Source organism: Phyllobates terribilis, unplaced genomic scaffold (assembly GCF_046119375.1).
Source record: "Phyllobates terribilis strain yellow unplaced genomic scaffold, ASM4611937v1 Scaffold_12__6_contigs__length_324123572, whole genome shotgun sequence".
NCBI lineage: Eukaryota > Metazoa > Chordata > Amphibia > Anura > Dendrobatidae > Phyllobates > Phyllobates terribilis.
In genome coordinates, this window is record NW_027362772.1 from 182,447,649 (window position 1) to 182,474,855 (window position 27,207).

The 27,207-nt window shown below is 43.3% G+C and overlaps 1 long non-coding RNA gene across 1 annotated transcript in view; it reads right to left on the bottom strand.

Moving 5' to 3' along the window:
• Positions 1–995: 995 nt before the first annotated feature.
• LOC141173191 (uncharacterized) overlaps positions 996–27,207 on the bottom strand; it is a 44,872-nt gene continuing 18,660 nt past the window's right edge. Inside the window, exons 2-3 of the long non-coding RNA XR_012252605.1 lie at positions 8,481–8,556; positions 996–1,466 (exon numbers count right to left, since the gene is read on the bottom strand). This is a non-coding gene — a long non-coding RNA (uncharacterized lncRNA). The remainder of the gene's footprint in view (positions 1,467–8,480; positions 8,557–27,207) is intronic.

Below are 27,207 nucleotides of genomic sequence, written 5' to 3' on the forward strand. Positions count from 1 at the left end.
GCGATTGCTGTTGGATCCAGTATGTGGGTTGCACCACAGGTCCGCTTACGGTGCGTGTGAGGCACATTTATTGGATGCAGAGAATAAACTTCTTTCCAAATGTTCAGCAATATCCAGACAGTTCACTGAAAAACATGGGGGGATACTGGTTCTTTTACGGTTACTGGCGTGTTTCTTTCTTTTTTCACACTTTTTATGAGATTTTTTATTTAGGTTCTCCGTATTATATATTTGTTTTATTCAATTTTACGTAATCACATGGGATTGGACCAAAGTGATCATGTGAATAGACCGGATAGGGTATATAATGCGTTATGGTCATTCCCACAGACAGGCAATGATTAAAGATGTAAATCTGAAACACAATTGCTGTTAACTATATTCTGGTTTGGTTGATGACCTATGGTGATGTTTTTATATATTTTTCATAAATAAACTTACAAGATTTTAACCCTATCCTGACACTGGAACATCTTCCTTTTTAATTCCCACCTGATTGGTTTCCATCTATCTCCACCCTTCTCTGGCTCTATGAAGCCAGAGCTGTCAATCGAAGAAAAGGGGGAGTTGGATATAAAGCGAAAACAAGCAGGAGAGGTCAGTTCTCCTGACAAGGGCATTTCAGTAAATACTTGAAATCCCCATAAAATGACAATTCGTAAGCATATTTGTTACACCCCTGCATTGTGCTGTTCCACTATTATTCTTCCTGGAAATATATGAATACTTGTAATTACCATTCCCTTTGTCAATATCCCGTGCCCCTGCACACAATGTGTAATTAGTGTCTACAGTAGCGACTCCCCCTTTTGACAAAACACCACAATGCAGAGTTCAAAGAAAATTTGTGCCGTATTTATTTCATGAGAAATATAAGTATGAATCAAAACAGACCTGTCAGGAGCCACCGGGTCTTTTCATAACTGGAATCACACATGCAGGTTTATTTTGGAATAAAAGACAAAAGTACAAACCCTACTTTCATATTTCTTTTTTCCTGGCTCCAAACAGCTCCAACAAAACTGCATAATTTGTTCCAAGCTTTAATAATAACTTTTTTAGATTTCATATTAACAGGTTAATTACTTGACTCCCAGTTGATTATTGGCTGAAGAGGAATCTAAGAAAAATAGAACACATGGACTCAATAGCATTAAAGAAAACCAGTATGTACAATCAAGAGGATGATGACAAGTGATCAACCTGACACAAATTGTGTTAAGATCGTGCAAATGTGCAGAATGTCCCCAATAGCATCTAAATGAAGGAGTGTACGATGTCACAGTAAAGGCACTTAACTCTGAACAAGGAGGTTAAAAAAACCAAATGAAGTAAGCTAATAAAAGACTTGGATATCAGAATATAAACTCTTGGTTACAGCAGATTGGATATGGTGAACTGCAGCGTCACGTAAGCCAGCTTCATCTGACATCTGCCGGTGTAAGGACATCAGGACACGCTCCACACTGGAAGAAATCAGTGACAAGCGTTAGACTAGTCATCATACATCACAAACGTGAGAGATAACTGTTTGGGAAGTAACTTTTAATGTGTATTCGTTAAAATGTCATTGCCATAACAAGAAATAAAAATATGTATCAACCCAAGGACTTGAGTCACAAATTTACGGACTCACTATCCCAATAACCAAATAACCTAAAGTACTCACTCATAAATACACAAATCTAAGTTACTAAGTGAACCCATTAAATGTCCTCCCTCGTCGAGAGTGAAACTTTGGAGGTGACAAAATAAATGCAAGAATACAAGGGAAAGACCTAAACTTGATAGTCTGGCTCCAATGTGCATTAAATTTACTGTTCCTCCTAACCTTCAATATAATATTAGGAGGATTTCTTTAAATATTATCTTGCCACCTTTAATCGATTCATAAACTTCCCAATGTTGGTCTAGATCTCAATTGCATGTAACACTAATCAAGGGTACACAAAACGTAACCTACGCTCACTGGTCGCTTGCCGATACCTACGTAGAGAGTAGTGGGGACCGTATGCTCGCGGATCCCTGACGAAATCCTGACAGAGTGAAGGCAACGGTGAGATATTGCGTGATCTCTCTGGTGTCGTCTGTGTGGAATACCTGACATGTATGTATGTATGTATGTATGTATGTATGTATGTATGTATGTATATATATACACACACTGTGTTCCAAATTATTATGCAAATAATATTTTCTCAGATTTTCCCAAATTACCTATATGAATTGCAGTCATTGTAATTTTCCAGTCAAATAACTATTAGAGTACAATGCCCCGTCTCATGCTGCACATAACACATCTGCATCTCTGGCTGCTGTGGGCATAAAAGGGGACACACTTATGGTGTGGCACCCATGCTCCCCTGACCTCAACCCCATTGAGAACCTCTGGAGCATCATCAAAAGGAGTGTCTATGATGGCGGGAGGCAGTTCACATCTAAGCAACAGCTCTGGGAGGGTATTCTGTCCTCATGCAAAACAATTGAAGCAGAAACCATCAAAAACCTGACAAATTCAATGGACGAGAGAGTTCAGAAGCTCCTTTCCAACAAGGGGTCCTATGTGCAAATGTAACATCACCTAGAATAAAGTTTTGAGTTGAAAACTGTTTGATTTCAGTTTGTAATAACCTGCTAATGCTTAGAATTTCAAAAATGACCATTTTTTTGTTCTTTATTAAAATGAAAAGGTTGAAAACTCTGCTGTGCATAATAATTTGGAACATGCATTTTGAGTGCAGTTTGAGTTTTTTATTTTTTTAAAAATATACTGCTATCATAGGCAGTTTGTACAAAAACCTTTCAATTGTACTCTAATAGTTATTTGACTGGAAAATTACACTGACTGCAATTCATATAGGTAATTTGGGAAAATCTGAGAAAATATTATTTGCATAATAATTTGGAACACAGTGTATATAATACAGACCAAAAGTTTGGACACACCTTCTCATTTAAAGATTTTTCTGTAATTTCATGACTTTGAAAATTGTACATTCACACTGAAGGCATCATAACTATGAATTATGGTGCATTATACATTATGGATGACTATGGGCTGTGCATTATACTTTATGAATGACTTTGGAGGTGTATTAAACTTTATGGATGACTATGTGGTGCATTATACTTTATAGATGACTATGGGGTGCATTATTACAAAAAAGCGTGAAACAACTGAAAATATGTCTTATATTCTAGGTTCTTCAAAGTAGCCACCTTTTGCTTTGATGACTGCTTTGCACACTCTTGGCATTCTCTTGATGAGCTTCAACAGGTAGTCTCCGGAAATGGTCTCCAACAATCTTAAAGGAGTTCCCAGAGATGCTTAGCACTTGTTGGCCCTTTTGCCTTCAATCTGCGGTCCAGCTCACCCCAAACCATCTGTGGAGGCCAGGTCATCTGGTGTAGCACCCCATCACTCTACTTCTTGGTCAAATAGCCCTTACACAGCCTGGAGGTGTGTTTGGGGTCATTGTCCTGTTGAAAAATAAATGATGGTCCAACTAAACGCAAACCGGATGGAATAGCATGCTGCTGCAAGATGCTGTGGTAGCCATGCTGGTTCAGTATGCCTTCAATTTTGAATAAATCCCCAACAGTGTCACCAGCAAAGCACCCCCACACCATCACACCTCCTCCTCCATGCTTCACAGTGGGAACCAGACATGTAGAGTCCATCCGTTCACCTTTTCTGCGTCGCACAAAGACACGGTGGTTGGAACCAAAGATCTCAAATTTGGACTCATCAGACCAAAGCACAGATTTCCACTGGTCTAATGTCCATTCCTTGTGTTCTTTAGCCCAAACAAGTCTCTTTTGCTTGTTGCCTGTCCTTAGCAGTGGTTTCCTAGCAGCTATTTTACCATGAAGGCCTGCTGCACAAAGTCTCCTCTTAACAGTTGTTGTAGAGATGTGTCTGCTGCTAGAACTCTGTGTGGCATTGACCTGGTCTCTAATCTGAGCTGCTGTTAACCTGCGATTTCTGAGGCTGGTGACTCGGATAAACTTATTCTCAGAAGCAGAGGTGACTCTTGGTCTTCCTTTCCTGGGGCGGTCCTCATATGAGCCAGTTTCTTTGTAGCGCTTGATGGTTTTTGCAACTGCACTTGGAGACACTTTCAAAGTTTGCCCAATTTTTCGGACTGACTGACCTTCATTTCTTGCCATAATACATGCCATCTTGCTTTTTTCTTGCCATAATACAAATTCTAACAGTCTATGACAGGGCACAGCAGTGAAGTAAAAACCATTTCCGGTGACTACTTCTTGAAGCTCATCAAGAGAATGCCAAGAGTGTGCAAAGCAGTCATCAAAGCAAAAGGTGGCTACTTTGAAGAACCTAGGATATAAGACATATTTTCAGTTGTTTCACACTTTTTTGTAATAATGCACCCCATAGTCATCTATAAAGTATAATGCACCACATAGTCATCCATAAAGTTTAATACACCTCCAAAGTCATTCATAAAGTATAATGCACAGCCCATAGTCATCCATAATGTATAATGCACCTCATAGTCATCCATAAAGTATAATGCACAGCCCATAGTCATCCATAAAGTATAATGCACAGCCCATAGTCATCTATAAAGTATAATGCACCCCCATAGTCATCCATAAAGTATAATTCACCCCGTAGTCATCCATAAAGTATAATCCACCCCATTGTCATCCATAAAGTAAAATGCACCTCATTGTCATTCATAAAGTATAATGCACCCCATAGTCATCCATAAAGTATAATGCACCGTCAAAGTCATCCATAAAGTATAATGCACCCCATAGTCATCCATAAAGTATAATGCACCCCCAAAGTCATCCATAAAGTATAATGCACCCCCATAGTCATCCATAAAATATAATGCTCCCCGAAAGTCATCCATAAAGTATAATGCACCCCCAAAGTCATCCATAAAGTATAATGCACCCTCAAAGTCATCCATAAAGTATAATGCACCCCCAAAGTCATCCATAAACTATAATGCACCCATAGTCATCCATAAAGTATAATGCACCCTCAAAATCATCCATAAAGTATAATGTACCCCTTAGTCATCCAAAGTCATCCATAAAGTATAGTGCACCCCATAGTCATCCATAAAGTATAATACACCCCCAAAATCATTCATAAAGTATAATGCACCCCCAAAGTCATCCATAAAGTATAATGCACTCCCAAAGTCATCCATAAAGTATAATGCACCCCCATAGTCATCCATAAAGTATAATGCACCCTCAAAGTCATCCATAAAGTATAATTTACCCCTTAGTCATCCATAAAGTATAATGCACCCTCATAGTCACCCATAAAGTATAATGCACCCTCATAGTCATCCATAAAGTATAATGCACCCCCAAAGTCAACCATAAAGTATAGTGCATACTCTAAGTTATCCATAAAGAATAATGCACCCCATAGTCATCCATAAACTATAATGCATCCCATAGCCAGTCATGTACTATAATGCACACCCATAGTCATCCATGTTCTAGTATGCCCACTGATTTAAAATAAATAAATACTTCCCTTCGCTTCCGGGCTGCACAGCGTCCTCTTGCGTGCGATGGGAGGATATGACATCACTGCCATGCACCCCGTCATGTGCACGCCGACGTCAGCTCCTGATCTCTGATTGGTCGACAGCGTGTATTGTCGTGCACATACCAGATGGGTCTGTGCGCCACAATATACTTTAACTGGATGTGCGTCTGAGGACGGTCGTTACGCCCCTGCCCAGTGGCATAGATACGGGAAAGTTTGTTCACCCTCACCCACTCCATTAATATTGTGTACCTGGAAAACCCCTATAAGTGATCTATAACTGTACAAACTCATATTGCATTTATTAGATTGGTGTTTTATGGTCAGAAAATTGATCCACCACAAAATGTATTATCCCAGCACTTCACAATGTCCCAAACACAAACTTGTTTGATAAATAATCAACAGGTCATATTTATCCATCTCTCTAGATCTATCTATATCACACAGTCATGGCCAATATTTTAAGGCTGACACAACTTTTTGTTTTCCAAGTTTGCTGCTTCACTGTTCTCAAATCTTATAGTTGGATGTTTCTCTGGCTACTGAAGTACAAATATCAGCATTTCATAAGCTTTTACACTTTTATTGACAAATACAGCAAATTTATGTAAAGTTGTCACTTATTTTTCAAGACTTCTGCAATTTTCCACATCAGTTGTATATCTGGCGTGCTTGCAACTTTTCCCAGGAGCAATGTGGTGATGAACAATGCCTTTTGCCAGCCTAATGGAAACCATGCCACAAGGCAAAAGTGATAACTAAGTGAACAAAACATTGACATTTTGAGTTCATGGCAGGAAAATTTCCCAGATCTCAATCCCATTGAGAACCTGTAGTCAATCCTCAAAAGGAGGGTGGACAAATATAAACTCAGAAAATATGATAAACTCCAAACACTGATCAGACAAGAATGGGTTGCCATTAGTCAGGATTTGGTCTAGAAGCTGATATCCAGCCAACAATGAAGCAGCCAACTTTGTTAAAACCAAAATGTGTGTCAGTCTCAAAACTTTTGTCCACGAGATTATAAAATATATAATGGAAAAATAATAATGCTAAATTTATTTTATTAATATTTTTTCTATTTGATCTGAGATTGCATTGACGCGCCCCCTGGGCCATGTTGTGTAGCGTTGCGCACGCGGGGAATACCCGGAGCCGGATCCGATAGGGGTAGTAGTCCTTGTGGCGGTGACCCGGTCCGTGCCCAGGGTGTCAAACTAAGTGGCGTTATTGATATGATGGTATTAGTGTCCGACTACGCCACCCGTTGAATGCGGCTATGAAGCCGCCGCTGCAGGGCAGTCCGCTGAGGCCGGGGGTACGGATGTGCAGCGTGGATGGTATAACCCCCAACGGGAGGGGTATAGCCTCAGGGCAGCTGATGAAGCAGGAAAAGATGATAGTGGTAGTGGTGTGAAGGCATTTATAAGGCAAGAAATCCCACTTATTAAACCTGACAGGGCACACCTGTGAAGTGAAAACCATTTCCAGTGACTACCTGTTGAAGCTCATCAAGAGAATGCCAAGAGTGTGCAAAGCAGTCATCAAAGCAAAAGGTGGCTACTTTGAAGAACCTAGAATATAAGACATATTTTCAGTTGTTTCACACTTTTTTGTTAAGTATATAATTCCACATGTGTTAATTCATAGTTTTGATGCCTTCAGTGTGAATGTACAATTTTCATAGTCATGAAAATACAGAAAAATCTTCAAATGAGAAGGTGTGTCCAAACTTTTGGTCTGTACTGTATGTGTGTGTATATGCACACACACACAGTCTGTATGCGACACGAGATTTATGCATTATGTTTGACTTTCTATGTATTCTATGTTTAATGCAATTTCAGATGCCTGATATCCAGACATTTAGCATAATACAGACAAAGCATGATATACCATATCATGGATAGTGCTCAAAGTTGCACAATCGGCAACATGCAATGCTGCAGAGGCAATGTCCCTCTTTGTCAAGTGTGCCTACCTTAACAGCACACAAATACTTATACTAGGTCTTCTTAACATATAAGATATAGTATATCATCATGCAGTACATTCAATAACAGAGCATATACTATTAATCTAATCTTACAAAAATATTTAAAATTGCAATTTTTCATTTATCCCATTTGGAGCCAGAAAATTGATGTCATGCACTAGAGCCAACGCTTCACAGCAGAAAAGAAATTACACACTAAACAGATCTTGGCAACCTTCTACTGTCTAGAGTTTTATTCTCTTGCCTCTGTTACTACAAAGGCATAAAAAAAAGGAAAAAATTTCCTGCAAAACCCATCTTGAAAATTGTGAATGGGAAAATCCATAATTCAAAAATCTCCGACCTTCCACATCAATGTGATCAGCTGAATCGCAGCTTGAGGAAGTGTCAAGTAATTGGTTTCAAGAAAGGAAGAAGGGTAATTTGGAGCGACGGGATGCAAGTTTCTTTCCAGAGAAGGGGCTCGAGTGGACACGTCGCAATCCATTGACAGATAGTAAAGAAAAACATTTTTTTTTTTTTAACAAAAGACAGACAAAAATAGATGTTTGCCGGAAACCAGTTCTCTGCATGAATTATCTGACAAGCCTTTGCTTTGAATGATGCAGGATAAATAATGTGTTTGTTCAGAACTAGGTCTGTGAACACTGCCGCGGAGATACTTCCAGTGTCACGAAGCCACTACCCTCTTCATAGCGCAATCAACCGACTGAAATAATACTGATCTAAAGCGGACGTCAGGGAAATTAACCCCTCTGTGCCAGACTCCCTGCCATACGCTTTACAGTAAATTGGATAAGATGACAACATTGGACATCACCAGGCTACAAAAAAAAAAAAAAAGCTGGTGTCCTGCTGCTTGTACCCATGTGACAGATCTATATAGCAGGAGAGGGGGCAACGTATTTTTTAGCAGATACCGGGGATGCTCACCTCATTGACCTGAGCTTGTGTCTGCTGGAGGCGTCTGTTACTGCTCGCAGCATCGCCGGGCGCTGCAGAGGACGACCTGAGAGGACCAGAGGAAGGATTAGACAGGCAACTGTTTAGGATTAGCTCTCAGAAATCAATGTTATTCCAGCAATGAACAAACATCTGATTAGATCTACACAGAAGTAACATCTAATGAATGTTCTACCTGAGAACGGGGCTTTGCAGCCTGGTCTTGAATGGAGAGGACGTGCTCATTATTGGGGTTTGCTCCATTCATTTTCTATGGGACGACCGGAGAAAGTTGAGCGCTGTGCTCTATTTTCAGCAGTCCCATAGAAAATTAATGTAGCGGAGGCTGAGCATGTGCACTTCCACACCAGCGTTCTCTGGGGTTGGACCAGCAGTGATCAGCACATTGTCCTCTATTCTATGGATAAAGGAAATGTTTTTTTCCTTTTACTAACCCATTAATGCATCAAGTGAGCCACTGCTATGCATATCTGGCATCCACTTACCTGGTAATGTGTATGTACAAGTCTGCAAATATTTGTTTTTTTATCATTCCGTATTAATGAGATAAAAAAAATAAAATGTCATTTTGTGCATGCAGTGGGCAAGTATATCTATAAGCTTCCATGGTATCAGCTTGCAAACCCTGTGCACATAGTCAGACTGGGATGTTTGGCTCTATGCACTGTGTTCTTTTCTTTGTAGGCTTCATTCCATTTAATCGGTAAACAGTAGAATGATGTGATTTACCAAAAAGCTCTATCTTGGTCTCATCTGTCCACGAGATGCTTTCCCAGAAGTATTTTGGATTACTCATGTACACTTTGGCAAACTGCAGTCTAGCTTTATCATGTTTCTGTGTCAGCAGTGGGGTCCCCCTGGGTCTCCTGCCATCGCGTATCTGTCACGCTGTCTCTGTATACTGGAGGTAGGGGGCCTAAGCTGACCCTAAGCTGGGGCCCTGACTAATCCCTCAACCTGGAGGTACTGTTAAAGGTACAGAGGTCCAGGCCGCCAGCGTAACCCCTACCTCCTGAGGATCCCTGCACCTAAGTAATCTAGTCCTGAGAAGGACCCCGATCACAACAAAAGGGGACAAGTAATAATATGCCCACACACAGTACTTAGACGAACGAGACAGTACAAGGGAAAAACCAAAACCACCTTGCATACAAAAACTACACAACTACAACAGAGGGAACACCAACGGGAAAGGAGATAAATGATAAAGCGAGGAAGGGAAAAAACTCTCCGAATACACTTATCTCTGAAACTCCAAATACCACGATCCGCTCTGTTAGTCTGCATGAAATGCTTTCACCGACACTTCCCTAACAGACCGGCAGGCATTTGAAGGAGTCTCACTACAGCAGCATTGATTGCAGCTGGGCGAGGCTGGACCTCGTCTAGCACAGAGAGAGAGAGAATTAACTCCCTCACTGCCGAAAAACACAAAGCACCAAAAAGTCAGCTGCGAGAAGTCAGGCTGTGTAATCGTGACGATCTTCGTGGCGACACACCCGTGACAGTACCCCCCCTTCTACGAGGGGCCTCCGGACCCTCAGGGCCAGGTTTATCCGGGTGAGTCGTGTGGAAGGCCCGAACTAATCGGTCTGCGTTAATATCCGACGCAGGAACCCACATCCTCTCCTCAGGACCATACCCTTTCCAATGAACCAGGTACTGAAGGGACCGGCGATTAAAGCGTGAATCGATGACCCTCGATACCTGGAACTCCAAGTTACCCTTGACCACCACTGGAGGGGGAGGTAAAGGTGACGGTACCACCGGCGCCACATACCTCTTAAGCAACGATCTGTGGAACACGTTGTGAATTTTAAACGTAGGGGGGAGGTCAAGACGGAATGCCACCGGATTAATAATAGAACTGATTCTGTACGGCCCGATGAACCTGGGACCCAGTTTCCAGGAGGGAACCTTAAGTTTTATATTCCTGGTAGACAACCATACCCGATCGTTCACACTTAGGTCCGGACCAGACACTCTCCTCCTATCAGCCATACGTTTGTATAGGTTCCCCATAGTATTCAGATTCTTCAGCACCCCTCTCCATACTGAAGCGAGTGATGAGGAAAATCGTTCCTCCTCAGGAACCCCCGAAGAGCCCCCCCTACTGAAAGTACAAAACTGGGGGTGAAAACCATATGCCCCAAAAAACGGGGACTTACCAGTGGACTCGCTCCGCCTATTATTAAGAGCAAACTCTGCCAGAGGTAAGAAAGAAGCCCAGTCCTCCTGGTTCTCTGACACAAAACACCGGAGATATGTCTCCAAGCTCTGGTTCATACGTTCCGTCTGACCATTGGTCTGAGGATGAAAAGCCGATGAGAACGACAAATGCATACCCCGCCGTGCACAAAACGCCTTCCAGAACTTGGACACAAACTGAGACCCCCGATCAGACACCACCTCGGAGGGTACCCCGTGAAGCCTCACAATCTCCCCAATGAACACCTGCGCAAGAGTTTTAGCATTAGGGAGAGCCGGAAGAGCGATAAAATGTGCCATCTTGCTGAACCTGTCCACTACAACGAGTATGACCGTTTTACCCGAAGACGGAGGGAGGTCCGTAATAAAGTCCATAGACAGATGAGTCCAAGGACGCTCCAGGATCTTCAAAGGTAAGAGGGCCCCAGACGGACGGGTATGTGAGGTCTTAGAGCGCGCACAAACCCCACAGGACGCGACAAAAGTTACCACCTCCTTATGTAAGTTAGGCCACCAAAACCGACGCGAGAGGAGATCCACAGTTGCTCTACTCCCCGGGTGTCCTGCAAAAACTGAGTTATGGTGTGCCTCGATCACCTTTTGTCGCAACTGATCTGGAACAAACAGTCTCCCCGGAGGTCCAACAGGGGCGTCCCCCTGAGCCTCCAATACCTCCTCCTCCAGCTCAGAGCATACTGCCGAAACCACCACCCCCTCCTGAAGGATAGGAATCGGGTCGTCCGTATTCCTGGCCCCAGGGAAACTACGAGATAAGGCATCCGCCTTTACATTTTTTGACCCAGGACGATATGTAACGACAAAATTAAACCTGGTAAAAAACAATGACCACCTAGCTTGTCTGGGATTCAGACGTTTCGCGGACTCCAGATATAGCAGGTTCTTGTGATCGGTGATGACGGTGACCGGATGGACTGCCCCCTCCAAAAAATGGCGCCACTCCTCAAAAGCTAACTTAATGGCCAAGAGTTCCCTATTGCCGACATCGTAATTCCTCTCAGCGGACGACAATTTTTTAGAGAAAAAGGCGCACGGATGCCACTTACCAGGGGACGAACCTTGTGACAATACTGCTCCCACCCCTACCTCGGAAGCGTCTACCTCTACAATGAATGGCTGTGACGCATCCGATTGAATGAGTATGGGTGCCGAGGCAAAACATTTTTTCAAAGAGGAGAATGCTTGACAAGCCTTGTCAGACCACCTAGAAAAATCCGTCCCCTTTTTAGTCATGTCTGTGAGAGGCTTAACCATGGACGAGAAATTACGAATGAACTTCCGGTAATAATTAGCAAACCCCAGGAAACGTTGTAGTGCCTTAAGATTCTCTGGCCGATCCCACTCAAGAACTGCCCGCACTTTCCCAGGGTCCATACGAAAACCGGACGCTGAAACCAGGAAGCCTAAAAACTGGAGTTCCTGTACGGCGAACACACACTTTTCCCATTTGGCATACAGTTTATTATCCCACAAGATCTGTAACACCTGCCTAACGTGCTCCTGATGAGACACCAGATCCGGCGAGTAAATTAAGATATCATCCAGATATATGACAACAAACTGTCCCACCAGGCGGCGAAAAATGTCATTAACAAAGTGTTGGAACACCGCCGGGGCATTAGTCAGACCGAATGGCATGACAAGGTTCTCATAATGCCCCTCCGGAGTGTTAAACGCCGTCTTCCACTCATCCCCCTCCTTCATCCTAATCAGATTGTACGCCTCCCTGAGATCCAACTTAGAGAACCATTTGGCGCCCACGATCTGATTAAAGAGATCGGGAATAAGTGGGAGCGGATACGGATCTCGGACCGTAATCCGATTAAGTTCACGGAAATCCAGGCAAGGGCGTAGGCCTCCATCTTTCTTCTTAACAAAGAAGAACCCTGCAGCCACCAGTGAAGATGAAGGTCTAATATGCCCTTTAGCCAGACTTTCTGAAATATAATCCTTCATGGCCTGCCTCTCAGGACCAGAAAGGTTATACAACCTAGCTTTAGGTAACTTGGCCTCAGGGAGCAGTTTTACAGAACAGTCATACTCGCGATGAGGAGGTAGTTCCTGACACCCTTTCTCCGAGAATACATCCTCAAAGTCCGCCAGAAATGGAGGTAAGACCCAAGGAGTAACCGCACCGATGACCGTGTTCATGCAGTTTTTATTACAGAATTTACTCCATTGGCTTATCTCTCTGGTTTGCCAATTAATAACCGGGTTATGCTTAGTTAACCAAGGAAGGCCCAACACTATAGGAGTGGGAAGACCCTCCAACACGTAGCAAGACAACAGTTCTTTATGTATCGCCCCCACTTGAAGTTTTACGTCATGCACAGCTTGCAAAAAACTTCCCTGACCGAGAGGCCTGGCATCGATCGAGAATATGGGGATGGGTTTAGCCAACTCACTCAATCTCATACCTTGAACCCGGGCAAACCGAGCATCAACCAGATTAGCCCCGGCCCCACTATCCAGAAGAACAGATATCCTCTCAGTTCTCGTACCCACCACCACCTCCGCCGGTACAAGAAACTGAGACGAACCTAGGGACGAAATACCTACTCCCAGATTGCCGTCCACCACACAACCTGGGATCAACAGTTTTCCGACGACTCTTCACTCTGCAAGGGACGGGATGGACACCCCCCAATAAAATGTCCCTTTCTCCCGCAGAAGAAACACCTTCCTGTCTCATGGCGCACCACCGGTCCCCTCCCCCGAAATGATGTCCCTCCTAATTGCATAGGCTCCTCTGGACTGACCAGGGGAACCACCATATGAGGGGACCTTGTAGGAGGTGGAGTCATCACAGGGGGTAGAGTTATCCCGCACCTCTCCCGAAGCCGTCTGTCAACGTGAATAGCAAGGGCCATAGCGGCTTCCAGTGACGCGGGAGAGTCATACTGTGCCAACACATCCTGTAATTTTTCAGATAAACCTTGACAAAACTGGCTCCTAAGAGCCGGGTCATTCCACTGGGTGTCCGTGGCCCACCTACGGAACTCCGAACAGAATTCCTCCGCCGGACGATCTCCCTGCTGGATCCTACGTAACTTAGACTCAGCAAGGGAGATCCGATCTGGGTCATCATATACGAGTCCCAGAGCAGCGAAAAACCTATCCACTGACTGGAGAGCCGGGGAGCCCGGGGGAAGAGAGAACGCCCAAGATTGTGGGTCCCCTTGTAGGAGTGAGATGACAATTCCCACCCTTTGTTCTTCACTCTCCGATGACCGAGGCCGCAGCCGAAAGTACAACTTGCATGCCTCCCGGAAAACAAAAAACTTGTCCAGCCCCCCAGTGAACCTGTCAGGGAGAGCTACTTTAGGTTCTGGTCCGGCTTGCTCCTGCGGATACAAAACCTTGGACCTAACGTCCGCCAGCTCCATGGACAAACTCTGCAACTGCCGAGCTAGACCGGCTACTGGATCCATGGTAGCTGGAGAAAAACTAAGTGGTCGGTGAAAATGTCACGCTGTCTCTGTATACTGGAGGTAGGGGGCCTAAGCTGACCCTAAGCTGGGGCCCTGACTAATCCCTCAACCTGGAGGTACTGTTAAAGGTACAGAGGTCCAGGCCGCCAGCGTAACCCCTACCTCCTGAGGATCCCTGCACCTAAGTAATCTAGTCCTGAGAAGGACCCCGATCACAACAAAAGGGGACAAGTAATAATATGCCCACACACAGTACTTAGACGAACGAGACAGTACAAGGGAAAAACCAAAACCACCTTGCATACAAAAACTACACAACTACAACAGAGGGAACACCAACGGGAAAGGAGATAAATGATAAAGCGAGGAAGGGAAAAAACTCTCCGAATACACTTATCTCTGAAACTCCAAATACCACGATCCGCTCTGTTAGTCTGCATGAAATGCTTTCACCGACACTTCCCTAACAGACCGGCAGGCATTTGAAGGAGTCTCACTACAGCAGCATTGATTGCAGCTGGGCGAGGCTGGACCTCGTCTAGCACAGAGAGAGAGAGAATTAACTCCCTCACTGCCGAAAAACACAAAGCACCAAGAAGTCAGCTGCGAGAAGTCAGGCTGTGTAATCGTGACGATCTTCGTGGCGACACACCCGTGACAGTATCATGGAGATATTAAGAAAAATATTAACAATTCTTTCTCCCCCTGAAGTCCCTCTCACCCCTCCTAACTACCATTTGTCACCAGAGAAGAGCTGACAATCTAAAGAGCGATCTCTCTGCAAATTCTCACCAGCAGTAGAAGTAGCTTAAACAAATACTCATACAAAAGAGGTGGTACAACCCAATTAAAATTCGAGGGTCTTTCCCCCTGGCAGAGGCAGGAGATAATTAGACACAGGCTTGCGATAAATAAACATCTAGCTGAGAAACTTTATTCCCAGGATGTCAAAGGGAATTTAATAGAGATTTCCAGGACGTCCGGCACCGATACAAAATATGGAATATCTCAAGTTCCATAATTCTGATAACAATGGGACCCATATTTTTAGTGACAGGGTCAGCTGAGAAACAATATGGCTATTTTCCTGTCCCTCCGGGGGGCTGTGGTGCAAAAGTAACAAAATAGCAGATCGCAACTACGCCATGTGGTATTACTTTTGGGCTTCTGGGATCAACCAGCGATAAGTTATCCCAAAAACCAGATATCTTAATAAAAATGTGCAGGCTAGAGCCCACCCACGTGATGTCATCCCAGGGGGTGTGTGGGCAGGTCTCCCCTTAGGCATAAAAGAATCCACGGAGGATGGAGTAGTATTCATTGCGGGAGTATATATTTATTATATGCAATGGATCCTGTTCGCTGAATGGTTATAGGAGAACTCCCCTCCAGCTATATTGAGTCGTCACTGCGAATGTATAGTACTCTCTTTATTAGTCCTGTTTTATTTGTGTAACTGCATATGCATTGTATTGTCCCCTTTTGTAAAATCTTGTATAATTTTCCTAAACACTGCCTCCCTTTTGGATTAAATATAACATTTAATTGTTATGTTTCTTTTATCCTGTAATCGTTCCCTACCCCGAAGCCATATACGCTACCAGAACGCAGGCGTCCAACCAGGCCTGTGTTATACTTCAAAGTGGGTTGGTGGTGGCAGCAAATAATAATAATTGGGCTATTGTGAAGCTGACAGTGACCGTACAGAGACGTATACATATATTCCATGCGTTGGAATCCAGAGGTGTGACACCATACGCTCACTGGACGCTTGCCGATACCTACGTAGTGAGCAGTCGGGATCGTGTGCTCGCGAATCCCTGACGAAATCCCGACAGAGTGACGGCAGCGGTGAGATATTGTGTGATCTCCCCGTCACTATCGTCACTGTGAAACCCTGACATTGCGTTTCATTTTCAAATGTCGACGGATAGTTTGCGCTGACACTGATGAACCCTGAGCCTGCAGGACAGCTTAAATTTCTTTGGAACTTGATTGGGGCAGCTTATGCACTATCCGGACTATCCTGCATTGCAACCTTTCATCAATGTTTCCTGCTGTCCACGTTCAGGGAAATTAGCTATAGTGCGATGGGTTGCAAACTTCTTTATTATGTTGCGCAGTGTGGACAAAGGAACATCAAGATCTATGGAGATGGACTAGTAACCTTGAGATTGTTGATATTTTTCAACAATTTTGGTTCTCAAGTCCTCAGACAGTTCTCTTTTCCTCTTTCTGTTCTCCATGCTTAGTGTGGCACACACAGACACACAATGCAAAGATTGAGTCAACTTCTTTCCATTTATCTGGCTTTAGGTGTGATTTTCATATCGCCCACACCTGTTACTTGCCACAGGTGAGTTTGAACGAGCAACACATGCTTGAAACAAAGTTGTTTACCCAAAATTTTGGAAAGGTACCAACAATTTTGTCCTGCCTATTTTTAGGGTTTTGTGTGAAATTATGTCCAATTTGCCCTTTTTCTCTGTTTGTTTTGTGTTGTTCCAAATAAACGTGTAACAAAACGTGTAATTGAAATAATTTTCTGGGAGAAATACTTCATTTTCTGGAACAATTTCAAGGGTGCCAACACTTTCGGCCATGACTGTAGGTGATAATTGTGGAATCCAACCATTGGGAATCTCACCGATCGGAAGAATAGGGAACTTTTATTCCTGACAGGGCACTTTTATCCCCATTTTAAAACGGAGTGGCAGGTCAGATATCTGACTGCCGCTCCATTCATCCTCTTAGGGGCTTCCAGAAAAAGCCAAGTGCATCGCTCGGTGGCCACTTAGGGAATGAAGGGATCAGTGATCAAGTCGCACATGCCACTCCAGTCTAATAGGGATTAAAATTCCACATTCTGTCTATTGGAGCTGGTATCAGCAGTTGGACCCCCACCAATCAAGAAGTTATCACTTATCCATTGGATAAGTGATTACTTGTTTTCACCAGAGAATCTCTGTAAGTGCATTTTTGTGACTGTGTAGTAGTCACAGGACAGGGAGGGGTTTAACTTCCAAGTATTTAATTTCTAATGCAAATAAGGAATCTTTTACTTATTAATATCAGAGAGAGCAAGTTATCACCATACACAGCACAGTCCACTATACCGAGACCAATAATACACATACCGTCACACCATGATCTAACCACATATTACCACCACATACGGACTGAATAATACCACATACAGGGGACAAATACCGCCACACCATGAACATACCACATATTATTCACACTTAGTGACCGAATAATACAACATACAAGGGACAAGCACCACCACACCATGACCGGACCACATATTACCACCACATAGTGACCGAAAAATACCACATACAAGGAACACATACCGCCACACCATGACCATAAAGCTACCACACAGGGACCGAATAATAGTGCAATTATACTGATCATGAAAGTAAACTTCAATACAAATAACAGTGATATTACCACTGGTGACATTATACACAGGAGCTCTGTATATAGTATATTGGTAAAACAGTGATCAACAGTAACATTACAAACAGGAGCTCTGTATAAAGTGTATAGTGTGTGTACAGGTAATAAAGAGACTTTCCAGTGACGTCTCAAGTCGCAGTCATTCATCTTCATTTTTCTTCTTCATCAGGCGCAGGCCGCCATCACTTCTTCCAGCCAGTACTCATCTCTGCAGAAAATAAAACACAGACACCTATAGCTGATGGCTTCCAGAGCACATTCCCCACCTTTTCCTCAACTGGTACACTACGCCAGATAAAGAAAAAAAAGCAACATAGTGCCGCCCTGCACAGTAACATGTTCTCCCTTTTGTCCCCCCCCCCATGGGAAACACTGTCCTCAAAAGTAAATTATATTACAGCAGTAATAATGTCCCCTATTTGGCCCCTACAGTAATTATGTCCCCACTTGCCACCATAAATAAATAATGTACAGTACACACCAAAAGTTTGGACACACCTTCTCATTTAAAGATTTTTCTGTATTTTCATGACTATGAAAATTGTACATTCACACTGAAGGCATCAAAACTATGAATTAACACATGTGGAATTATATACTTAACAAAAAAGTGTGAAACAACTGAAAATATGTCTTATATTCTAGGTTCTTCAAAGTAGCCACCTTTTGCTTTGATGACTGCTTTGCACACTCTTGGCATTCTCTTGATGAGCTTCAAAAGGTAGTCACCGGAAATGGTCTTCCAACAATCTTGAAGGAGTTCCCAGAGATGCTTAGCACTTGTTGGCCCTTTTGCCTTCACTCTGCGGTCCAGCTCACCCCAAACCATCTCGATTGGGTTCAGGTCTGGTGACTGTGGAGGCCAGGTCATCTGGCGCAGCACCCCATCACTCTCCTTCTTGGTCAAATAGCCCTTGCACAGCCTGGAGGTGTGTTTGGGGTCATTGTCATGTTGAAAAATAAATGATGGTCCAACTAAACGCAAACTGGATGGAATAGCATGCCGCTGCAAAATGCTGTGGTAGCCATGCTGGTTCAGTATGCCTTCAATTTTGAATAAATCCCCAACAGTGTCACCAGCAAAGCACCCCCACACCATCACACCTCCTCCTCCATGCTTCACGGTGCAAACCAGGCATGTAGAGTCCATCAGTTCACCTTTTCTGCGTCGCACAAAGACACGGTGGTTGGAACCAAAGATCTCAAATTTGTACTCATCAGACCAAAGCACAGATTTCCACTGGTCTAATGTCCATTCCTTGTGTTCTTTAGCCCAAACAAGTCTCTTCTGCTTGTTGCCTGTCCTTAGCAGTGGTTTTCTAGCAGCTATTTTACCATGAAGGCCTGCTGCACAAAGTCTCCTCTTAACAGTTGTTGAAGAGATGTGTCTGCTGCTAGAACTCTGTGTGGCATTGACCTGGTCTCTAATCTGAGCTGCTGTTAACCTGGATTTCTGAGGCTGGTGACTCGGATAAACTTATCCTCAGAAGCAGAGGTGACTCTTGGTCTTCCTTTTCTGGGGCGGTGCTCATGTGAGCCAGTTTCTTTGTAGCGCTTGATGGTTTTTGCAACTGCACTTGGGGACACTTTCAAAGTTTTCCCAATTTTTCGGATTGATTGACCTTCATTTCTTAAAGTAATGATGGCCACTCGTTTTTCTTTACTTAGCTGCTTTTTTCTTGCTATAATACAAATTCTAGCAGTCTATTCAGTAGGACTATCAGCTGTGTATCCACCAGACTTCTGCACAACACAACTGATGGTCCCAACCCCATTTATAAGGCAAGAAATCCCACTTATTAAACCTGACAGGGCACACCTGTGAAGTGAAAACCATTTCCGGTGACTACCTCTTGAAGCTCATCAAGAGAATGCCAAGAGTGTGCAAAGCAGTCATCAAAGCAAAAGGTGGCTACTTTGAAGAACCTAGAATATAAGACATATTTTCAGTTGTTTCACACTTTTTTGTTAAGTATATAATTCCACATGTGTTAATTCATAGTTTTGATGCCTTCAGTGTGAATGTACAATTTTCATAGTCATGAAAATACAGAAAAATCTTTAAATGAGAAGGTGTGTCCAAACTTTTGGTCTGTACTGTATGTTCATCATTCTGGCTCCCATACAGAAATTATGTCCCCCATTCTGGCTCCTTTCCTGTAATAATGTCCCCCATCCTGGCCTTCATCTTGTAATAATATCCCCCGTCCTGGGCCCCTTTATTTAATAATCTCTCCTATCCTGTAATAATGTTTTCCATCATGGACCCCTTCCTGTAGTAATGTTAATAATGCCACCCATACTGGCCCCTTTATTGAATAATGTACCCCATCCTGGGCCCTTTATTTAAAAATGTCCTCCATCCTGGGCCTCTTTTATTAATAATGTCCCCCATTCTGGCCCCTTTATTTAATTTTGACTTCCGTTCTGAGCCTCTATATTCCCCCATCCCATTTCTGTAATAATGTCCCCCATCCTGGGCCCTTTTTTTAATAATGTCCCCTAATCTGGCCCCTTTATTTAATAATGTCCCCTCATCATGGGCCCCTATGTTCCCTGTCCTGGCCCCATATGTCCTCCATCCTGGGGCCCCTATGTCCTCCATCCTGGTTCACTATGTTCCATTATCCTGGGACCCTATGTTTCCCCATCCTGGGCCCCTATGTCCCTCATCATGGTCCTCTCTGTCCCCCATCCTGACGCATCCACAGAAAAAAAAGAAGGAAATATTCTTCTTACCTGCCTGCGCTCCGGCACCAAGTGGTTTCCTCTTGTGTTTCATATCTGGTGCGGTCATAAAATTGGCCGCCAGCCAATCAGAGGCTGGCAGCTAACGTCAGTGCGCATATCGCGGACAGCAGATGACATCACCGCCACGACGGGTGTGTGGATGTCAGCTGCCGACCTCTAATAGGCTGGGGGCCATTTTAACTATTGCAATGCAAGGAGCCGGTGACTTTCCGCACCGCAAAACATTTCAACTGAATGTGCATCGTCGGAAGCACATTCAGTTGCAGCTAGCGCAGTTACTGGTAGGCCCCCTCTAAGTCCTAATAGGGGCCCACCGAGGACCCAGGGACCACCGGAGAATCCTCCGGCCGTGCCTGTATAGTCTGGCAAACTGCCATCCATCTGTCCGCTACTTTTTGCTAACCTTCCAAAAGCATGGAATAGATAAAAGGTATAGGATTTCATGGTTTGTTTGTTGGGTGAACATAAGAGCTGTAAACACAATATTAGGAGACTTAATTAAGACTGCTTGCAAAGTTGCATCACTATTTTGGATGCTACAATGTCAAAAGAAGCAACAATTTACTAACCATAGGACAGCACAGCACAAACATACACACATAGTCCATCTGCTTCTTGGTGCCTCCACAAGGGCTGAAAATGCATCAGATCATTCTCTCATGTCGGCATCAACGCCACCATTATCAGCACCATGTTCAGAGAGGAGAGTAAAGTCCCCGCATGTCAATTATCAGCACCCCAAGCTCTAAGGACTAAGTGACCCCTCTCAGCTGCGCTATAGGACATATCCATTACATTTTGTTATGTCAGATGGACATAAGGGATTCTCCCATGAAATCTGTCAGGTTGGATATATTTGGCCACAAAGCAGTTAATTCTTGAAGGTTATTGCACAACTTTACCAAGACCTGTGGTGGTAGGGATATGCCGAATACACTTCCTACATTTTAGCCCAGAAAAGTATGGCTTAAATGGTGCACACTTCGTAATAAATTTGGCACATCTTCGACGGAGCTTCAGATATACAATCTACACCAGTTATAGGTATGCAAAAACGTGAGCCCCAAACAAAAAAAAACAAAATAAAAAAAACCACAACCCTAGCCTTTTTGCGTTTTTACTTTGCAATACTATCCACACTTCCTTTAGGTGAGAACGGCACAAAACTTGATCTTTTTGGGGCAAGAAGTGATTTGTGACTGGCATGCAATGATTAGTATCTATCAAAAATGACCCAAGGAAAGATAAATAAGACAAGGGTAATGGGTGCCAAAGGCTCATTCATGTGTGGGGAGCGATTTGTAGCCGGTCTAGTACCACAAACTGCTGCAAAAGTGAATATTAGCAGTTTACTGCATATAGGGCCACACACTGATCAGAGTGCGTACACTGACCCCTGGACAGCTCCAAAAGTGTATATAATGGCTACATGAGAATCTGTACCAGAGGTAGGTAACCTGGTCTGATGGCATCAGAAAGCTCCATCTGAAGGAGGCAAAAAGGCAGAGGCAGTGTGAGGTTCTGCCTAATGTACAGGGGGCGTCTGTCACATTGGGGCAATAAACAGCTGAAAAGACAATGGATACAAGTTCTGATCATCTAGCAGTTATTAATATCCATGTATAATAATAACCTGGTATGACACATCTGTACTTCCCACAAGCCATGCCCTGTACAGTACAGAGTGATCTGTGTACTGTACACCTCGTGTATAATGGCAGCTGCATGTGTCTACTGTACTGTGCCCAACTGCGAACCCCGAGGGAAGGGAATAGCTGGCATAGTACTGGATTTATAAATTAGATGTAAAATTCCTGCTTAACAGGTTCCATCCCAGCCGCTTATATAATCTCACTATTATTCCAGCATTACAATTATGTATAAATTAACAGTGAATAATTCAAGAATTGAAGCCAATAGGGAGAAGTATTTAAATCCCCCCCCCCCCCCCAATAAAAATTAGTACTTGGGGCATATAGTGTAATACACTGCTCAAAAAAATAAAGGGAACACTTAAATAACAGAATGTAACTCCAAGTACATCAAACTTCTGGGAAACGAAACTGTCCACTTAGGAAGCAACACTGATTGACAATTAATTTCACATGCTGTTGTGTAAATGGAATAGACAATAGATGGAAATTATTGGCAATTATCAAGACACCCTCAATAAAGGAGTGGTTCTGCAGGTGGGGACCACAGACCACATCTCAGTACCAATGCTTTCTGGCTGTTTTGGTCACTTTTGAATGTTGGTTGTGCTTTCACACTCGTGGTAGCATGAGACGGACTCTACAATCCACAGAAGTTGCTCAGGTAGTGCAGCTCATCCAGGATGGCACATCAATGCGAGCTGTGGCAAGAAGGTTTGCTGTGTCTGTCAGCGTAGTGTCCAGAGGCTGGAGGCGCTACCAGGAGACAGGCCAGTACACCAGAAGACATGAAGGGGGCCGTATGAGGGCAACAACCCAACAGCAGGACCGCTACCTCCGCCTTTGTGAAAGGAGGAACAGAAGGAGCACTGCCAGAGCCCTGCAAAATGACCTCCAGCAGGCCACAAATGTGCATGTGTCTGCACAAACGGTTAAAAACCGACTCCATGAGGGTGGTATGAGGGCCCGACGTCCACAAATGGGGGTTGTGCTCACAGCCCAACACCGTGCAGGACGCTTTCCATTTGCCACAGAACACCAGGATTGGCAAAGTCGCCAGTGGTGCCATGTGCTCTTCACAGATGAAAGCAGGATCACACTGAGCACATGTGACAGACGTGACAGAGTCTGGAGACGCCATGGAGAGTGATCTGCTGCCTGCAACATCCTTCAGCATGACCGGTTTGGCAGTGGGTCAGTAATGGTGTGGGGTGGCATTTCTTTGGAGGGCCGCACTGCCCTCCATGTGCTCGCCAGAGGTAGCCTGACTGCCATTAGGTACCGAGATGAGATCCTCAGACCCCTTGTGAGACCATATGCTGGTGCGGTTGGCCCTGGGTTCCTCCTAATGCAGGACAATGCCAGACCTCATGTGGCTAGAGTGTGTCAGCAGTTCCTGCAAGATGAAGGCATTGAAGCTATGGACTGGCCCGCCCGTTCCCCAGACCTGAATCCGATTGAGCACATCTGGGACATCATGTCTCGCTCCATCCACCAACGTCACGTTGCACCACAGGCTGTCCAGGAGTTGGCGGATGCTTTAGTCCAGGTTTGGGAGGAGATCCCACAGGAGACCATCCGCAACCTCACCAGTAGCATGTCCAGGCATTGTAGGGAGGTCATACAGGCACGTGGAGGCCACACACAATACTGAGCCTCATTTTTACTTGTTTTAAAGGACATTACATCAAAGTTGGATCAGCCTGTAGTGTGTTTTTCCACTTTAATTTTGGGGTTGACTCCAAATCCAGGCCTCCATTGGTTAATAAATTTGATTTCCATTGATGATTTTTGTGTGATTTTGTTGTCAGCACATTCAACTTTGTACAGAACAAAGTATTCATTGAGAATATTTCATTCATTCAGATCTAGGATGTGTTATTTGAGTGTTCCCTTTATTTTTTTGAGCAGTGTAATTATATCTATTGTCACTGTAAAAAACAACCACCTTAAAGACCATAAAAATGAACACATTGGGTGTACAAAATAAAAAAGTCCTTAAAATAAAACGAACAAAAAACACAGATTGGCAGCTTCCTGTGTACGCTGTGCATAGGCAGAAATCTGCCAATCAGTGGTGGGAGCGGGGTTATACAGAGCTCATAAATATGCAGGACTACATGGCAGCGGGTTTACTAGTCCTCTAGTGATAACCTCCTGCTGATAAAATAGTGATTTTATCAAAATTACAGCATGCAGCCCAGTGACACATCGCTGGAATCAGGGTCTCTGTCTCCACATTTTTTATGGGGTATATTATACAGCATAAGATTCATGTCATCATTTATAGAAAACCTTGTGCGAGTAATACAACATTAAAAGCGGATTGCTGTCATCCCAGATAAACTTTGAATTTCATCTCTTATGGTAAAATGGTTTGTGTTAAATGTATCTGTCCAGATTCTACGTTTTTTTTCTGCAACAACAACAATAAATGATTCAGGACAGATTGAGACAAAGAGGCTGTAACAAAAAAACTTTAAATAATGCTGAAAAGAAAATTTCAAAAACAACAATTGCTATGTGGAAATGTATCTATTTGCCTTTTTTTGGTTTGCTATGTGAAACATTGTTTACATTTTGGAATATTGTGTATGTTTTAAGATTTGAATTTATTGATCCATTACACAGGTGCTTTCATACAATTTATTAATTCTAGTGATTAATTCTAGTTAATGTTTTTAAATGAGGAAGCAACATAAAAGGGACATGTTTTGACTAAGACTGTTCAAGTTGAAATGTGCCAACACCAGAACACTGTCCTGTTTGTGACCTGACTTTAATGAAAATGTAAGTAAGCTGCCAAGATTCTGTAGGAGACGCCGGCTTTTTTTCCCGTTATATTGTCTCCACATTATGCTGCTCTCAGATTAGGTAGTAAAAGCACATTATAGGTTCCCTTTAATTGTATCTATGTGCATCTAGGACATTTGCGCACTGAAGTTAGGGAAAGTTGCTGTGCGGCTCCTGTGCTAAATGCAGTAGAGCGGCATAGGGCTTGACGGCGTGTAACTGTACAGGAGTATACAGATCACTGTGATATCATTATGTAATGGTGCCGAGGAGTCATTAAACCTCAGGAACAAGGCCAAGTGCAGTGCAGCCTGTTCTACATGGAAATTGCTTCATCTCCTGGCCGATCCCTCCACAATCTACGTGTTCACACCAGGAACAAACATTAAACCACAACCTGCAATGTTCTCCACTACGGACATTCCCAGGCTGGTGCCTGACTGTGAACCTGAGAATTAGGATTTATAACCGAGGGTGAATACAAATATCTGGGGCACATTGGGAGCAGGATGGAAAGGATGCCGCAAAACTGGCCCTAGCTCATCTAAGGAAATATGGAGGATTGCGAGCGCCCCAGAGGCAACCAATGGATCAGCCGGTTGAGTTGATGGCCATGGTAGCCATTCAGATGAGTGTACGAACAATGGAAAAAATGGTCTGCACTCAATATGTGAAGAGGTGCTGGGGGAGTGGGCTTTTATCCCACCAGCCTTTGCCCCAGCATTATTAGTGCCTGCTTTACTCTCCTTATCCTGCTTACTAGATTCAGGTATATTATTATAATATATTATTATTTTCGCTATTTTTCCTCACACATTCTATTAATTTTGTCTCTTGTTTTTATTTTCTCACTTACTTTACTCCCTATTTGATGCTTCTATTAACCCTTCACTCTCTATTTCGATAAGCATTTTTACTCTACCGCTATTAGTTATGATTTATTTATCTTTCACCACTTTTCCTTATCTTTCTGACAACCTTTGGGCACCTTCTTTTCTTCCATCTGGTGTACACATTTATTTCTGTATACTTATTATAATGACCTACAGGGAATTTGTCTTTTGATTTTTAGATTGGTATGATTTTTACTTGAGGGTTCATGTAATCTTTTCCTAATACTCGTTATATATCCCGGCTCTCCTAGAATATTTACTGGCCCTCACCGTTTCCCTGCTTCATCAGTGATATACAGTTGTGCTCAAAAGTTTACATACCCCATCAGAATTTTTCCTTTCTTGACCTTGTTTCAGAGAATATGAATGATAACAAAAAAACTTTTTCTCCACTCATGGTTATTGGTTGAGTGAAGCCATTTATTGTCAAACTACTGTTTTCTCTTTTTAAATCTTAATGACAACCAAAATGGCTACTAAAGGTAACATCCTCACCTGTGACCTGTTTGCTTGTAATCAGTGTGTGTGCATAAAAGCTGAGCGAAAAAATGGGCTGCATGGTTGAGTTGCCAGAAGAAAGACATTACTACGCAAATTCCACAAAGTATCTCGCCTACAATACGCAAAACAGCACAGAGACAAGCCTCAAAACTTCTGGAAAAAGGTAATTTGGCGTGATGAGACCAACATTGAACTTTTTGGCCACAGCCATAAACAATACATTTTGAGAGAGGTCAAAAAGGCCTATGATGAAAGGAACACCATTCCTACAGTAAAGCACGGAGGTGGATCGCTGATGTTTTGGGGATGTGTGAGCTACAAAGGCACCGGAAACTTGGTAAAAGTTGAAGGAAAGATGAATGCAGCACGTTATCAGCAAATACTGGAGGCAAATTTGCACTCATCAGCCCGGAAGCTGCGCATGGGACGTACTTGGACGTTCCAACATGACAACGATCCAAAACACAAGGCCAAGTCGATCTGTCATTTGCTACAGCAGAACAAAGTGAAGGTTCTGGAGTGGTCATCTCAGTCTCCTGACCTCAATATCATTGAGCCACTCTGGGGAGATCTCAAGCACGTAGTTCATGCTAGACAGCCCAGGAATTTACAGGAACTGGAGGCTTTTTGCCAAGAAAAATGGGCAGCTTTATCATCTGAGAAAATAAAGAACCTCATCCACAACTACCACAAAAGAGTTCAAGCTGTCATTGATGTCAGAGGGGGCAATACACAGCATTAAGAACTGGGGTATGTGAACTTTTGATCAGGGTCATTTGGATGTTTTTGGTTGTCATAAAGATTTAAAAAGGGAAAACACAGTAGTTTTACAATAAATGTCTTCACCCAACCAAAAACCATGAGTATCATTCATATTCTCTGAAACAAGGCCAAGAAAGCAAACATTCTGCCGGGGTATGTAAACTTTTGAGCACAACTGTATACCTATTGTATAAACATTGCAAATACGCTCTATTAACAAATG